The sequence below is a fragment of the Hypomesus nipponensis genome, chromosome 4, assembly GCF_054491055.1.
Source record: "Hypomesus nipponensis isolate SF chromosome 4, ASM5449105v1, whole genome shotgun sequence".
Taxonomy (NCBI): domain Eukaryota; kingdom Metazoa; phylum Chordata; class Actinopteri; order Osmeriformes; family Osmeridae; genus Hypomesus; species Hypomesus nipponensis.
Window position 1 is genome coordinate 9,898,466 of NC_140364.1, and position 16,710 is coordinate 9,915,175.

The window sequence follows — 16,710 nt, forward strand, 5'->3', positions numbered from 1 at the left end:
TGCCAATGGGTGTTAAACTGAGAAATAAATACCCTCAAAGGCTGCACATCGTTTTAGATTTCTCCACTCTGGACTTTTTAGCTGTCTTTCCATTTTCGATGACAACACAATTATTATATAGTTTTTGGATTAGTTTAATAATACAAACAGGGGTTGCATCTTACTTTTATATTGATAACTTCTTGGACATGTGATGTCCTATTTGAAAGGATGTATTTATATACAGTACCAGTCAAAAGTTTGTACACATTTTCCCATGTGTCCCATGTTTTGACTGGTACTGTATACTGAATATACTGTATACAGCACACATATGACCACCTACTCTAGCTCAAACAGATTAAGCTCAGATGGATATACGGTTGGGGGACCACAAGTCTTAATCTCCAGCTCAAACACTAACACACATCAAACCTTCACAATCAGCAGGTGCAGTCTGGATACAAGTATGTGTTTGAGGGAGTTCATTTCAGACCTTAAAGAGCAAAGACAAAGGTCACCCTCTCTTGTGTAATGAAGTGGCCAGCCAGCCCTCTGTGCTGTGACCCACCGAGCAGGACAGAGGCCAGCTTGTCCTCCTTCCTCCGCAGCTGACAAACCAACTCATACGAGCACCAGTGTCTCACATGGTGTCCTCTGACAAATAATCACTCTGTTTGTTGAGCGTGTTGATCTGACGTGGGCGGGGTTCTGTACTCAGTCAGGAGAAGTTGCTGGTTTTTTTGTTGTTGTTGTTGTTATTGCCGATGTGGCTTTGCAGGATGACAGACAGAGGGACAGGAGTCACTCACTGACAGACGATGACTCAGAGGGAACAGGTCGGACACACTTACTGTACTGTCTGTCTGTTCTCTCCTTGTCTCTGGCTCAACCTCAGCCATTACACAGAAACACAGCTGCCCTCAGGCAGACACAACACAATTTTAATTCATATCCAACCCAAGGTTGGGATTCAATTAGTGTCTCAGGGCTGGCCCCTGTCCTCCCCAGCCAGCCATTTCCTCCTAATAGATCTGGAGAGGAAGCAGTGGTTGCCAGGACCAGCCCAACAGACCCGCTCAGAAGTGTGCACATGGACGGTCCTGTTGCATGCTTTGCTTTCCATCTATCCATGATGACGTCTCGTGTTCTTTTCCAGGAAGCAGCGCATCTTTCGATTAACATGTGTCCATTTCCACGGCCCCATCCCTTCAGCAACCATCCCTGGAACATGTAAATGCATGTCAAGTCAGTCAAAGGTAATTGTCAATCTGACTGCCCATATTTAGATTTCCCTTTTTTTTTTTATGCACTGTGTGATTGGAGCAGGGACTGGGCCAGGTTTTGATTGGCAGGCTCTCATTCATGTGTAGTGTGCCTGAAGAGGAAGTCAGGTCTGATAGGTGGAACCTCCCCCATGTTAAGTAACAGCAGAGGGGTTAAACCATCCCCGGGCTGGGCAGGCTCTGCTCTGCTGTGGATTACCTTCACATGCATTTCTTTGGGTTTACAAAAGACTTGGGGTGGAGTTTCTGAGGGGGTATGGGGCCTCTCATTCCCTCTCTCTCCCTCACGCTATCTTTCTTGCTCTCTCCCTCTATTTTTCCCTCTCTCTCTCCGCCCCTCTCTGATCCCCCCCCCCCGCATCCCCCCCCCGACCATGTCTCTCTCGTCTTTTCCATGCACACTCACATCAGTGCGATGACATACAAGTGTCACGCGTCTAAGGGGCGGCCCATCACATTTGATCGGACGTTTTTTCTCTTTCTTCCATCAATGTAGCAGCCATAAGATCCCAGAGCTTCTGAGAGCCACGGGAGGGCAGACGTTGTCACGGGGGTGTTTGTGCGCTTCGCTCGCCACTCCGCCGCTCTGACTTTTATGTCATTTAATTATGCTGAGAGGATGACATTCCAGTAGGAGGCTTTTTGTTCATGCTGAGATAGGGGCACTGTCGTTTGGGAGCGTCAGAGCCCCCCCCCCCCTCCTTTCCGGTGGCTCAATGCAGGCCCCACCATCTCCCCACTCATCCATTGGCTAATTACATTAGCTATCGTTGCCCCCCCCCCCCCTCACTTCCGTTGTGACTGTGGAACAGCTGGGATTGTTCCTGGAGTTCGGATACTGGGAACCATGAATCAAACCCCTCCTGGTGCCACACGCTGAAAGAGAGAGAGAGAACAACGATAGCAAGGACATGGAACAATAACAGATACCCCCTCCCTCCCAGACCCTCATTCATATCAATGTCACCTGCTGGAGAGAGGGACAACAGTGTTCCCGTTCCCCTCAATTGTGTTTTGTGTGTCTGGGAAAGCACCTAAAAAATGCCTTTTATTGTCATTAAAATTCTCCTTTGTGGATGATGCTTCTTTGGCGACACAGAGTGACATCACTGGCCCTGACACCTGCTTGTGTGTCCTCGTTGCTGCGTCTGACCATGACCATGGTCGGCCCAGGGTGTCAGTCTGCGAATCCCGTCCCGGCCTGGGCGGCATGTAGCTGGCGAGGGGAGGCGTCGAGGACATCAAACCCATTGGAGTCCGCCTCCACGTCTGCACGACCCTGCAGCAGACAGCCGAAGGACAAAAATCCCTCATTGGTGTTGCTGCACCGCCAAACATTGTTGGAGAGGCGCAAGGAAGGTTATTGTGTGGTGGGTGGTGTCGAACACTGTGGCTGTGGGTTTGACTCGGTGGCACAACCACCAATTGTTTCTGTCAAAAGTTTCTTCATCCATTCACTGTTCCTTTTCAGCCTTATCCTAGTCTGTTCTATCTCTGAGAGAAAGACAGAGAAAGAGAGAGAGAGAGACAGAGAGATAGAGAGAGAAAGAGAGAGAGAGAGAGAGAGAGAGAGAGAGAGAGAGAGAGAGAGAGAGAGAGAGAGAGAGAGAGAGGGGGAGAGAGAGAGGGGGAGGGGGAGGGGGAGGGGGAGAGAGAAAGGCAGATGTGTGTGCTCTAACAGCTGGCTCACTGACCTCCCGGAACGCTAGCTGGCCCACATGAATGCTACGTAGTCGGTCACAGATGTTTTCTCAGCCATCATTTTGGTGAGTCCCCCCCCAAAAATGGCCGCGCCAACCACTGCTTCATTCAATCTGGGTCGGTGAACTCTATTTGCAGCCATAAGGGTGTTCCTACCAGTCTCAATAATCAGTTACTAAATAATCACCCCATATTATAACAGGGTGGATTATAACACCCATTGCTTTCCTCGGCTGCTTAAATCCGCCCTCCTTATCCACTTCTCTCAGCATGGCTTAATGATGCGTTTGTATGCAGCGGGCTCCAGGTCACATGGTTGGGCTGTCCAGCAGGCAGCCGGGGGTAGGGAGAGCAGAATCACATGTTGGCCCTGGAATGTCAGGCTGTGTTGAAAGAGGACAGGAAGCCCACAGACAGATCAGTGTGAAAGCAGCCGGCTCGGGTCATAGCTGAACTGAGGCCGGACCGCCTATCTTCCCGCCCAGGCCAGATACGGACACAGGGAAAACACACGTGACTGTAGTTTGACACGTTCGTTTTTACGGGGTATCTTTAGGTGTCGTGCCGCTCAATGGAGAGTTGAACAGTTGTTCTGTGTGGTGTAATCATTCCTGACGGTTTAGACCGTAGCTCTCTCCGCAGAAGCTCAGGAGCTTTTCTCCTCATGAATGTGGGAAGGAACTTTTTAATCTAGCCTAAATCACTCTATTTCATTAAATAGCTGTACCCGTTTTCTAACTGTTTCCAACCCCCCCCCCCCCACCCTCTCTTCATTGCCCCCCTTTGGCAGTTATGTGCTTCAAGTGCCCTTGTGACGCTAGTCTTTGAGGAGCCCAGTGAATTAGTTGTATAATTATCTGTTATGTAACTGAGTGAATTAGGCAGGAGATATGTTTAAAATGAGGGCACGGATTGGTGGCGGGGAGTACTGTGTTCTAGCTTTGCCTCGCACAGTGGTGGGGGAGGGGAGTTTTGAGTGTGTGTGGTGTGTGTGTGCGCGTGTGTGCAAGACAGAGAGAAGGACACTGAGTAAAGAGAGAGAGGGAAGAGCCAGGGTGAAATAGAGAGATGCAAGATAAAGGAGCGATGTTTGTGCATAGCCATGGTGTAACAGTATGAGTCATGATTGAACTGAGGGACGTGCGGCATGAATCCTCACAGACCGACTAAATCGAGACACATCCATCACACACTACAGCTCCAAGTTACATGTCACAAGGCACAATCAGTACACCCTCTGGACCACTGAAAGTGAACAGAGCTCTGATGTAGCATGTGTAGCAGATGATATAGCCTTAACAGTAATCAGTTGGCTAGGTGGGGGTAGGGCCGACTTAATGTTACACTCTCTTACACTCTGAGCAGCTCACAGTATGATTGGCCCTCGAGGTTTACCAACTAGGAAATGTAAACAAGTAGGAATTGACTTATTATATCCCACTGTTTAAGGTATGCAATTGGAACAATGACGCTACACATTTTTAAGATTGTGTGAAGCTTTCTGAAAACACACTACAACTCATAACAACTTGTGTTTTTGGTTCCGACCCGTGACGGCCAGTTAGTTTTCAGTTGACTAATTGGTGACAGACTATCAGTTCCATAAGAATGATGATGATGAAGGTTGCAGAACATTTTATGAATGTGCCACTCCCGTCTGTTGGGTTCACTTAGTAAAAAGGATGAAGAGAAGACTGATGATGAAGATGGCAAAGTTTGCGGAGAATGTACCGAGGAGGCCAAGGAGCTGACCTCAGGAGAGAGTCCGTCCTCGTTGACCAATCAGGGCGTGTGGAATCCCGGGAATGTTCCAGCTCCACTGCAAGCTCACAGCGAGGCAGAACAAAATAAAGGAGGGGATGAGAGCTGTGGAGGAGAAGGAGGAGAGGTGGGGAGTAGAGGAAGAGGGGGAAAGAGGAGGAGGAGGAGGAGAGGTGGGGAGTAGAGGAAGAGGGGGAAAGAGGAGGAGAGGAGGAGGGCAGGAGGAGAGGTGGGGAGTAGAGGAAGAGGGGTAAAGAGGAGGAGGAGGAGAGGTGGGGAGTAGAGGAAGAGGGGGAAAGAGGAGGAGAGGAGTAGGGCAGGAGGAGAGCAGAAATATATCGAGCTAGTTTGTTTGCTGCTGTTCCAGAAATGACAGTCACAGCATCATACCCAACAACCCTGAAGAACAGAATGTCTTGAGTGGAGAGCAAAAACAAGTCTGTGATAAGGCTTGAGAATGCCATGGTAAAACATTCCTAACTCATCTAAAATAACCCCCATGGCTCCAAAACAAAGTTGGTTAATCTGGTTGTTGTTGGAGAAGTTAGGCACACAAACACATACCAGTTTGAGTTGTTATTCTTGTTGAGACTCCCCAACCCTAACCCTAACTTCAACCTTAACCCTGACCTCGACCTCAACCCAGAAACCTTACCTGAACCCTCTACCCTCACTCCTACTCCCATACCATAATGTAATTATAACCCTTATACTAATTCAAACTATAACTCTAAACCCCCTAAAGCCCCCCAGAAGTGGTGAAGAATGGTGAGGATCAAGAAATGGTCAAGTTCAAATGTTACTATTTCACAATGTTTTTACTATTCTTGAGGGGAGTTCTGCTTGAGTCCACAAACACACACGCACACAGACATCTCAAAGGCACACTATGTTCATATATTTATAGTCACACTCCGTATTGTGTTAACTGACAACATCTGAATCATTTTCCGAAAGTAGTAAGGTTGTGTCAGGACAGACTCAGAATCAAGTGATAGAATGAATAAGCAAGAGTTGAAATGATCTTTGACTGGGAGTAGTGAGGGGTTAAGTTTGGTGTGAAACCGTCAAACAGAAGGGATGATGAGTTTATAACCAGCGCAAGGGGGATTGCATCAGAGTTTGAGTCAGATTAGTAGTAGGCTGCTGAACTGGATGCTCGTTCAGCTTGAGCGCATGGCCTTATGTGGGTTAGTGTGAGTGTGTATGTGTGTGTTTAGGGAGTGAGGGTGAAGGACTCAGGTTCTGTCATTTTAAGTGTTTCAGAACACTCTGTTCTATTGAGAACAGTGAGTCTTTCTGGGTGTGCATGGAATTTTTGCACCTATGTGATACATGCCTCAAGTGTTCACTCGGTAGCTGTGTTTCTCCTTCTCTCCTTTTTGCCCTCTCTCTCCCTTTCTCTCTCTCTCTCACACAAACACACACACACACACACGCATAAATACACACCACGCACAAACACACACACATGCATGGAGAGAGGAGACTAATCCTGCGTCCCTGTGGGAGCAGATGTCACAGGCACAAACAGGCGACAGATTGCCTGTGCCCACGGCCAGGCTGAAGGTGCTCTCTGAAACGGAGGGAGGTCATTACGGCAGGCCTCGCTACACAGGATGAGACGAGGAGAGGAGAGAAGGAGAGAGGAGAGTGGGGTAGAACAATGGACAGTTGAAGAGGGCAGGGAAAAGGACATATGATGGAGGTGAAGAGCTGAGGAAGTGTAGGACTGGAGGGTACAACTGGCACTGAGCCTGTGCTCTCTGCCGCGCCTCCTTCCTCTCCTACCAGTAAACAAAGCAGGTCACATTTAATCTGAAACTCTGAACTGAAACTTTGCAGCTTGCAGCAGAGCAATGATGTGGCACTCAGTCACCCAGACTTTGAAACGTATTTCGAACTCTGCGGATAGAAAGCTGGAGGGGATTTTTCAAAGACTGAGAAAAACAGGCGTTAGTTTAGCTTGAAGACAGCTGTGTTGTTTCATAAACATAAAATCAAATCACTTTTCTGTATAATATCTTCTATAATCAAATCTCAACAATAACCGAGGGAAAATTGTATTCAAATGAAATCAGAAGTTACTGTTCATAACCATCTCATTTTTGTGCATCAAGTTGTTTTGTATTTATATTTTATTTTAAATGCCCGAGATTCTCTATTTAGGTATACTTTGCTTCCAAGCTTCTCCTGCAAAATCAATCCCATAGAGCATTCCCTTTACCACAGATTTGAGCTTGTGTTGTTGTCCGAACTGCACATCAGTAGTTTTAACAAATGGAGATTTATCTGTCCACAGTAAGTGGTGGGAGAGAGCCTCCGTGTGCCTAACAGCTTCTTCAGGAACGCTTAAAGTCAAAAGTCAGCCGTAGCCCTGCCCCCTGTTCTGTAAAGAACCAGACCTGCTCACAAGACCCTTTCTTACATGTCCAGGTAACACTCAGGAAAAACAGGATGACGCAATATGCCAAGGAAATGAGACGAAACTGGGCCTTGGTAAAAGTCATCTGGAGGTTTGCCGGTGAAGTTCCTTCCAAAGGATATGAAAAGATTTAGTGATTCCCCTTGGGGGAAAAACCCTCTAAGCTACATAATTAACTTTGGGTGTCAGGAGAAAGGAGGGCGAGAGCTCCCTGGAGATGCAGGCCAAGTGTGATGTGTTGAGTTGAAAAGGAACAGAGATAGACTTTTCCATCCAGGAGTGTCCGGCTCTGCTTTCGGCTCCTCTTCCTTCTGTTCGAGCCTGTGGGTCCCTCATACGCCGTGGCTGACAGAGCAGACTGTGATGGGGATTGAAATAAAGATGCTGGCACGCACGCACGCACACACACACACACCCTCACAGGGACTTACACACGCATGCACACACAAACACATGCGTGCATGCTTACTCACATGCACACACACATGCCCACACACAAAACACACACACACACAGGTTGTTATGGACAGGACAGTGAGTACAGTTGCCCCAGGCCCAGATGGTGCTCCTTCACTACCACAGAGGCTGTTACATAAGTAGACTGAGCCCTGAAGCAGAGGACTGCATGTCTATCTGTCTATCTGTATGTCTGTTGATCAGCCTGTCTGTCTGTCTGTCTGTCTCTCTCTCTCTCTCTCTCTCTCTCTCTCTCTCTCTCTCTCTCTCTCTCTCGATCAGCCTGTCAATCTGTCTGCCTGTCTATCTGTATGTCTGTCTGTCTGTCTCTCTCTCGATCAGCCTGAGAGAGAGAGAGAGAGAGAGAGAGAGAGAGAGAGAGAGAGAGAGAGAGAGAGAGAGAGAGAGAGAGAGAGAGAGAGAGAGAGAGAGACAGAGAGAGAGAGAGAGAGAGAGAGAGAGAGAAGATGAGGTTGGAGGGGAGGGTGCTGGAGTGTATCTGGCTTGTGCCTGGAGAGACAGACGTGCAGGGCTTTAAATAGCTCTAATCCCACCCCCTTCCCTGCACATGCATTTGGCCACTTTCCTGCCACTCTCTGACAGTGCAAAGTACTGAGGTCTTATCGGTTATGTTCCTGGCTGTGCTGTTGTGTGTGTGCGTGTGGTCAGATGGAGGATGTTACTGTAATTAGGTAAAGATCATGTAGATCTGAGGGTGATCAGGTTAATTAATTCAATTGAACAATTGGGAATGTTGTCAATTTGAAGACATACAGCCTTAAATCTGAATTTAAGGCTTAAATCTGAATTTGTATGTTCATAAGCTATAAAGGACCAATTTTTACCTGTTTTAGATAGCAAACAGGAGCATTCATAAACTTCCCACAATCAGTAGTAACTGTGTTTATATCATCATTTTTAAATTTGTTTTGAACTTCACACACACCCCAAATGGGTGAAGCATAGTGTACAAAAAGAGCTGACCGTGGATTCAAAATGGACATCTAAAAAACCCCTGTCCCTCTCCCTCCCTCTCATCCCTCTCCTTCCACGCACCTGCCCATCAAAAAAACACCCCCTCTGTTCTCTCTCTCCCTCTCTCTCCCCCTTCCTCTCACTCTTTTCTGATTCTCTCTCTCCCTTCAAGCCGGCCTCTCCACTCTCTTTGTCCCATCCTCTTTTGTTGCACTCCCCAACAATGGGCCCCGTTAGAGGGTGTGTGTGTCTGAGAGTATGACAATGCTTCCTTGGCTTCCTCCAGACAGCCTGCCTGGCCACAATGGACTGTTTTAGATGCGGTGTGTGTGTGTTTGTGTGTGTGCGTGTGTGACGAGTCAGCATGCTGCCTCTTTAAGTCAGGAGTGTGACAGCTTGCGACTATGCACAGGTCTTTACCCCCCACCACTGAACACACTGCCACACACTGCTGAAAGCTCCCACACTCCCACACAAGCACTCCAGAAGCTTTTGGGTGAATGTTCTGAATGTTCTGAATGTTCTGAATGGGACACGATTCCCTTATTCCCCCAAAGTTGCATCACAAACAAAAATGATCAGAGCCTAAAATATTTCCAGAGATACACAATTACAGCTCTTGACAGGCAGCAACAACAACGTGGGGGTAGGGGGGGGGTATAATGGACATAGCGTTTTTTTAACAAAAATGAACCCCAAATATCTCTGGAGGTGTGTTCCTTCAGTTGACCACGCTGCATTAGCTTCCTGCCGCGTGAGGACCAGCCCCGGCAGGGCTCTGGTGTGTCCAATTAAGCAATCAGCACTTGTCAAAGGAAGAGCCGGACGAGCCAAAATACACACACACATTGTCACACACAATATTCATGACATCATCACTGACAGGAGCTTGTATCTCTGTAGTTAAAATCTTGACGAGCGATGTAATGCTGGAGAACCTCCATATCAAAAGGCGTTCATATTTCGGATAACAGTTAAATACCTTTTTTGTCTTTTTTATGCCAAGGCAAGAGTTAAATTAAGAGTTGGGAGTTTCTGGAGGAGGGTTGATTTTCACTGAAGCAGGGTGGGGGGGGGGGGGGGACAGAGGCAGAATGATTTGAGTGGGGATGGTGGAGCAGGATGAAGATCAAGGACCAGAGGGATGTTCTGCTCTGTTAGGGAACGTATGACCGCAAAAGCCCCCCAAAAATGTGCTCCCCTCCTCCCATCCACCCTCTGTCTTCCTCCATCCCCTCATCACTCCGTCTCCCCTTTTCTCCCCTCTTTCCATCAAGGCCTCCCTACCTCCATCTCCCATCCTCCTTTCCTCCTTCATGGTGCCAGCGTGCTGCAGCTGCTCTGCGGTCACTCCCAGCTGACCACCCCAGGCCATCCCAAGCTGCCAAACAGCTGCCCCAATTACACCCTCCCTTGCCTGACCACGCAGCAAGAACAGCCACCCAGAGAGAATACTGCCGTCTTCCATGTCCCTCGCTCCTTTCACCTCTCCCTCATTCCCTCTCTCCTCTCGTTGACGGGGTCTCTCTGTGCCTGCAGCCTGTAGCCTTTTCCTCGCCTCCCTCCCTCCACCCTTTCCTCCACCCCTCCCTCCCTCCACCCCTCCCTTCTAGCTACCCTGCTCTGCTGGCTACAGGCAGCTAAACAGACTCTTTGTTTTGGGTCAAAGAGATGCCATAAAAAAGGCAGACTTTGTTCTGTTCTCCGCTCTGTCTCTCCCCCCCCCCACCCTCTCTCTCTCTCTCTCTCTCTCTCCCTCTGTCCTTGCTTCCCTTGTTCCACCAGCAGATGGTTAATGATTCATGAACAGAGTGCACACGTGCTTTTGTGAGTGTAGCATTACTCTGTTGACGTGCAAGGACAGCGAGATGATCTCTGTGTGTGCGTTTGTGCGCGTGCGTGCGCATGTGTGACAGAGTGACAGAGCTGGCAGACTTAGCACCTATATCTACGCCCATAGAGCTTGCCTCTAGCTGCCTCTTTCATCTTTTGTCAGTCACTTCCAATCAATTTATCCGATCTCAGTTCTCCCCAAACGGCGTTATTATAACAGTCTTTATTGTTCCCCCTCTCCATCTCTTTCCATTCTGCTCTCTCTCTCTCTCTCTCTCTCTCTCTCTCTCTCTCTCTCTCTCTCTCTCTCTCTCTCTCTCTCTCTCTCTCTCTCTCTCTCTCTACTCTCTCTCTCGTTTTCTATCTCTCTCTCTTTCTGTGTCTCTCCTTCCCATCTAGCTCTGTGTCTTCCTTCTACAAACAGAACACCCCTGGGATTGCATCGCTCCTCTCAGGTTGCTAATCTTCTTTTCTTTTGCTGACCCCCCCCCCCTCTCCCCACAGTGCAAAAACAACAACACCAGCAACAGCTGCCTGTAGCCTGTACCTGACAGCAGGCCGCAAGGCGACCGTTGGTTGAAGGGAAATGGTCTTTCTCCATCCACTTCCTTCATAAGGGTCAAACAATAAGTGGAAATGATTAAGGGTTCTGGGGTTGGGAGGGTGGGAGGGTGGGGGGAGGCATGGGGGGAGTTTGAGGGGGGGAGGAGGAGAGGTGGGGGATTACAACGGCGGCACGCTTCACAGGACATCCCCTTGACAACAATGTGTTGTGGGATTTAGGAAAGGGAGGCGTGGTTGGGTGCGTGAGGGATGGGGGGGGACTGCACACACACACACACACATGCACTCATGAAAACACGCAAACACAGAAGCATGCATGCAAGCCTGCACACATACACACACACAAGCCTCAGTCAATGCTTTTGTTGCCCTCCAGCTCCCTCTCACCTAAAAATAAAACACAACAACCAAAGCGACTGCAGAGAGGAGGGGTTCCCCTCGTGAGCCAAACCATGCTGCTGTTTTGAGGGACAGTCAGACGGACGGACCAACAGGGGTGGAGGGTGTGGGGGATGACGGCGGTGGTGGGTGGAGATGACATGAAGAATTACATTCAGATGTCATCTTACTGACTGTTCAGAGACAATTCTGGTCTGCATGACATCTGACTTTGCTCACATTCCAAACATTCGTTAGAAGAAACCTCAAGGGACGACACGGAAATTGAAAGGAATTCACCCTCAACCACAACTGAAACCTGTAACTGTGTCGAGAGGGAGTGACAAGCGAGATTGAAGAACACATCTGGAACCCTTCTCTGTCTTCTTCTGACAAAGCCCACTGTGTAAACGCCGTGAAGTACGATCAATAAAGCGACCAGAAGGTCCAATGGGAAGGGTCTCACCAGGACACCATGGACCTTCTGAGGCCTTCCCAGCATGCCTCATGCATGTCACCCTCTCTTCTTCCTGCCCACAGTTCCTAGCATGGGCTCGGAGCACTCAGTGTGTCTCCTTGTACAGCCTCACTGATGCAAAGCACAGATGTCAGCTTTGCAAGCACCCAAAAACTGGAACCACCCCAGTTATCAGATCGATCTTAGAAATGTAACTTGAAGGTGTGGCCAATCTGTTTCATGGTTGATTGCGCATCATGCTAACTTGTGAAATCCAAAACTTGCAGTTGGACTGAAAACAAACCCCAAAAAAACAAACGTGTGTGTGTCATTACCCACCACAGCAGCTTGCAAGAATCGCTCCTCAGAGAAAAAAACGGGTACTTTTTTCTGACGCAATCGTCGAGATAATGCAGCAGCTGTGCGTTTCTAGGTAAAGAACATGAAACACAGGGGTCCACTGTTGGAGCAAACTCATCGTTCTCAAAGACACAGACTTCCTCACAAGTCAACAGTGAGGTTGACTGTATCCTCAGTGCCTCCTCTCACGCCAACCAACCCCCAAACCACCTGCTGTCTCTCCGGGCTGGCTCTGGCTGGCTCTGGGAGGCCCTGGGAGGCTCTGTGTGCCGGGGCCAGATGACGGCCGGGGAGGATGAGGGGGGAGTTGTGGTTTCAGATCTAGCTGGAGGGCCCTTCATCGCTAGGAGAGGCCCCAGAAGACAAGCGAGGCTGAACAAGTCGCCGGCTGCTCCTGACAGACAGACACAGAGAAAGAGAGAGAGAGAGAGATCGAGAGAGAGAGAGAGAGAGAGAGAGAGAGAGAGAGAGAGAGAGAGAGAGAGAGAGAGAGAGAGAGAGAGAGAGAGAGAGAGAGAGAGAGAGAGAGAGAGAGAGAGAGAGAGAGAGAGAGAGAGAGAGAGAGGGGGACGACAGGGCCTTCATTCACTGGCTTTCTCCGGTCATCAGCACGTCTGAGTGTCTAACTGTCCTCCATAGTGTGTCAGTTGCAGGCACAGGGACCCTAATGTGTCTGGCTGGGTGCCTTGTGGTGGACGCGTCGCCAAGTCAGATCTGCAAGTGAACTGTCCGTATCAACTGTCAGAACACTCACAACAATGGAGGAAATGTGAACCAAACCAAATATTTACAATGGTCTATTATTTACAGAAGTGGCACAGTTTATCTAAGTGATAAATCATTAGCGTACATAAGCACCACTCGGCAAAAGCGGTAACTTATCCTATTTCCGCATACACACTGTCTTCTAAAGAGATAATTCCATGGTCTTATTTGGTATTTTGTCATGTACTGTAGTGTTGACACTAACGTAGGCCCAGGCTGTGTTCTGAAGTAACCATATCCTTCACTGTGAGACTTGCAAACAGCATGTTTGACCATAAGGGCATGAGCCCCTAACAAGAAAGGGAATGTACTAACGAGTAGGAGGGAAGCCAGACCCAGTCATTCTTTATCCAGCAAGGACCTTTTGCAGAAACAGCAGGGAGCTGTTTAGCCACTGTCACCCAGAAATCGATGCGCTCATCCAACCCCCACACCTCCACCCCCCCGGGCCCTACACGGTCACATTCATCCACCCATCGTGTGAGAGAGAGAGGGAGGGAGGGAGGGAGAGAGAGAGAGAGAGAGAGAGAGAGAGAGAGAGAGAGAGAGAGAGAGAGAGAGAGAGAGAGAGAGAGAGAGAGAGAGAGAGAGAGAGAGAGAGAAAAAGGAGGGAGAAAGAGCGTGGGAGTGACATGGTAAGAGAAGGAGAGTTACTAAGGGGATGAAAAGCAAGGAGAGAGATACAGAGAAAGCCGTGGACAGCTAAAGAGAAAGAGAAAGCAATTATCTCTTGAGTTCCTCATGTTCTAGTAAATCCAGCCAATCAAGGGCTTTTGGATACGGGAGGATGCTTGCCTCCCTGGGACTCATGGTGATCCATAACAGGCTGGCTGCAGGTATCATGTTGTGAGGGACGTTGGCTGGATAACCACCGCCCCCCTCTTCCCTGCCATTGCTAAGGCTGTTTTAGACATGTGACCCTGAGGAAGGTAGCCTCACTCCAAGGTCCACCGGTTGAGGTTAGTCATTGTAAACAACCCTGGAAATTGATTCATATACATTTAGAATCCATGTAGACCACAGTGGCTGCTTCCACAGAGGGAACCCCCTTGTGGAGGGTGGAACCTCTCGAAGGCTACGAGAGGTGGAGTTTCAAAGTGCCTTGAAGGGCAACGTGATTGTTCAAACCATACTTTTTATGGTTACCACTTTTGGTCTCATGGATCTGGAACGTGGCGGTTCTTTTCAATCCGATCCAGTTTTAGGCTCTCATGGGGATGACCTCTGAAGGGATTCATGTTTTGTCACAGGTGCTACAGAGAGAGAGAGAGAGAGTGATAGGGAGGGAGGGAAAGAGTGGGAACATGAAGAGAGAGGGAAGAGACAAAGAAAGTGGGGGACAAGGAGACAGAGAAATAGGGAGAGACAAGGAGACAGGAAGAAATGGAGAAATGGGGTGAGGGAGAATGGGTGGGAGGGAGGGAGGCAGACTGGCCTGAAAGCAAATGAGCTATGCAGTATTCTAGCACGAGATACTGTTATTGAATTTTGTGTCAAGCCCTTTAAGCATAGAGATCTTGTAAGACAAACATGGGATTAGAGTGTAACCATGGCCTAAAGCCACATGTCTTTTCTCTCTGTCCCCCTCCTTCCTATCACCCCCACCCTCTTAAAAAAAAAACGTCCTTCTCCTGTGTGTATGCCTGAATAAGCGTGTTTTATTTGTGTTTTCGCGTGTTGTTTGGTGTGTGTATGCGTGCTTCTTTGTGTGTAAAGTTTGTTTGTTAAGGGAGGAAGGAGCCAGTGTAATTAAGAGCCGCAAAACAATAAGTCGTTGATGTAACTGACAAACATTCAGGCAACAGCAAATGTGCCTCCGTGTGACTGGGGATGTCGGGAGGAAGGTATAGAAGGAGGGAGGGAATGACACAAGGAAACTATAGAAAGAGAAATGAAGTGAATCAATAGACAGATGCAGTTAAACAGGTTGAATGTGAGAGGAAACCATCACAAGCAAGTATGTTGAAAATGTGGTTGGGCGTTTAAAGGTGTGGTCTGTGCCAGCTGAAACCATGCTCCTTCCTCCTCTCTCTCTCTCTCTCTCTCTCTCTCTCTCTCTCTCTCTCTCTATCTCTCTCTCTCTCTCTCTCTCTCTCTCTCTCTCTCTCTCTCTTTCTGCACATGGGACCAATTATCCCAACATTCCATTAGGAATCAATTACATGTCTTAGCACTAATGGACTGCCACACAATATTTCAGACAAGGATTAGAGGTTCATCCTCTATTTTATTAGACTAAGGGATGGCATGCAGAGAATGGCATGCATGTTGGCAAACTGACAGACAGGATGAGGTACAGAGAGACACACAGACAGACAGAGAGACAGACAGACAGGCAGAGAAACAGAGAGACAGACAGACAGACAGACAGACAGACAGACAGAGAGAGAGACAGGCAGGCAGGCAGGCAGGCAGGCAGGCAGGCAGGCAGGCAGGCAGGCAGGCAGGCAGGCAAGCTGGCAGGCTGGCAGACAGGCAGGCACAGGCACAGGCACAGGCACAGGCACAGGCACAGGCACAGGCACAGGCACAGGCACAGGCACAGGCACAGGCACAGGCACAGGCACAGGCATGAAGGCTCCCAGTCAGAGGCACACACAGTCAGACAGACATGCAGTCAGACACACAGTCAGACAGACATGCAGTCAGACACACAGTCAGACAGGCATGCAGTCAGACACAGTCAGACAAATAGACAGACAGACAGACAGAGGCACTGATGCAGACACACAGCCAGTTAGACAGAAAGTCAGACCGGCAGACAGGCAGACCAGCAGACAGGCAGACAGGCAGACAGGCAGACCAGCAGACAGGCAGACAGGCAGACAGGCAGACCAGCAGACAGGCAGACAGGCAGACAGGCAGACAGGCAGACAGACAGACCAGCAGACAGGAAGAGGAGGACTAAAGCAGCAGCAAAAGCCAGTGTACCATCACAAGTTACCACGGTGATAAACGGCTGAACCCGTCACGGAGACAGGAGCAAAGTCTCGGATGTCGAGTGTGGCTTGATGGAATCCAAGGGACAGAAACACATTTCAACTGTTCCTACCAGGGCATGCATGTCCTCACAGGCACTGACTGTCACACACAGAGGGGGAGCCATGCTGGTGCACAGACCCTGAAAACGTTCCAACATGTTTCGCATTGAGACACACTGTTGCGTATGCTCTGCTGTTTAACACTAAGAAATATGATATTGATTATGGGGTTGGACTAAAGACTGTTGTTGTTTGGAGAAACATCTAGAAACGACAGCACTCAGAGAACAACGAAACATTATCAGTTTACCTGCATTTTACCTCTGAACGTATCAGTACTTGTTCCACATTCATTTAATGACATTGATGACATATCGAGCCTAACTAATTGCATCTTATCTCTTCATAGGGCGACAAGTGTTTATTTCAGTAGCTAGGGGTGTTGAATAGGTCTCCCATGAACCTTTTGTTTTAAAGCTGCTGCTTTCCAATCAGTTGACAGCAAAATAGATTTTGGAGGTAGCTACTAAAACGACAAGCACATGCACACACACACACACACACACAAATACTTGGCGCCACTCGGGCCTGTGTCCTGTTGTGTCACTGCACGCCTCTAAATTATTCAGTGTCACTCAAATATTGATACGGAAATCACCACAGAGTGAACTGACAGAGACCAGAGAGAGAACGAGGATCCATGCTCCTCGTTTTCCTTCGGCCATTCTTTTCTCTTCCCTTTCTTGTCTCTACCCAGTGCACACCCCTTGACACAAATACTCATCTTTT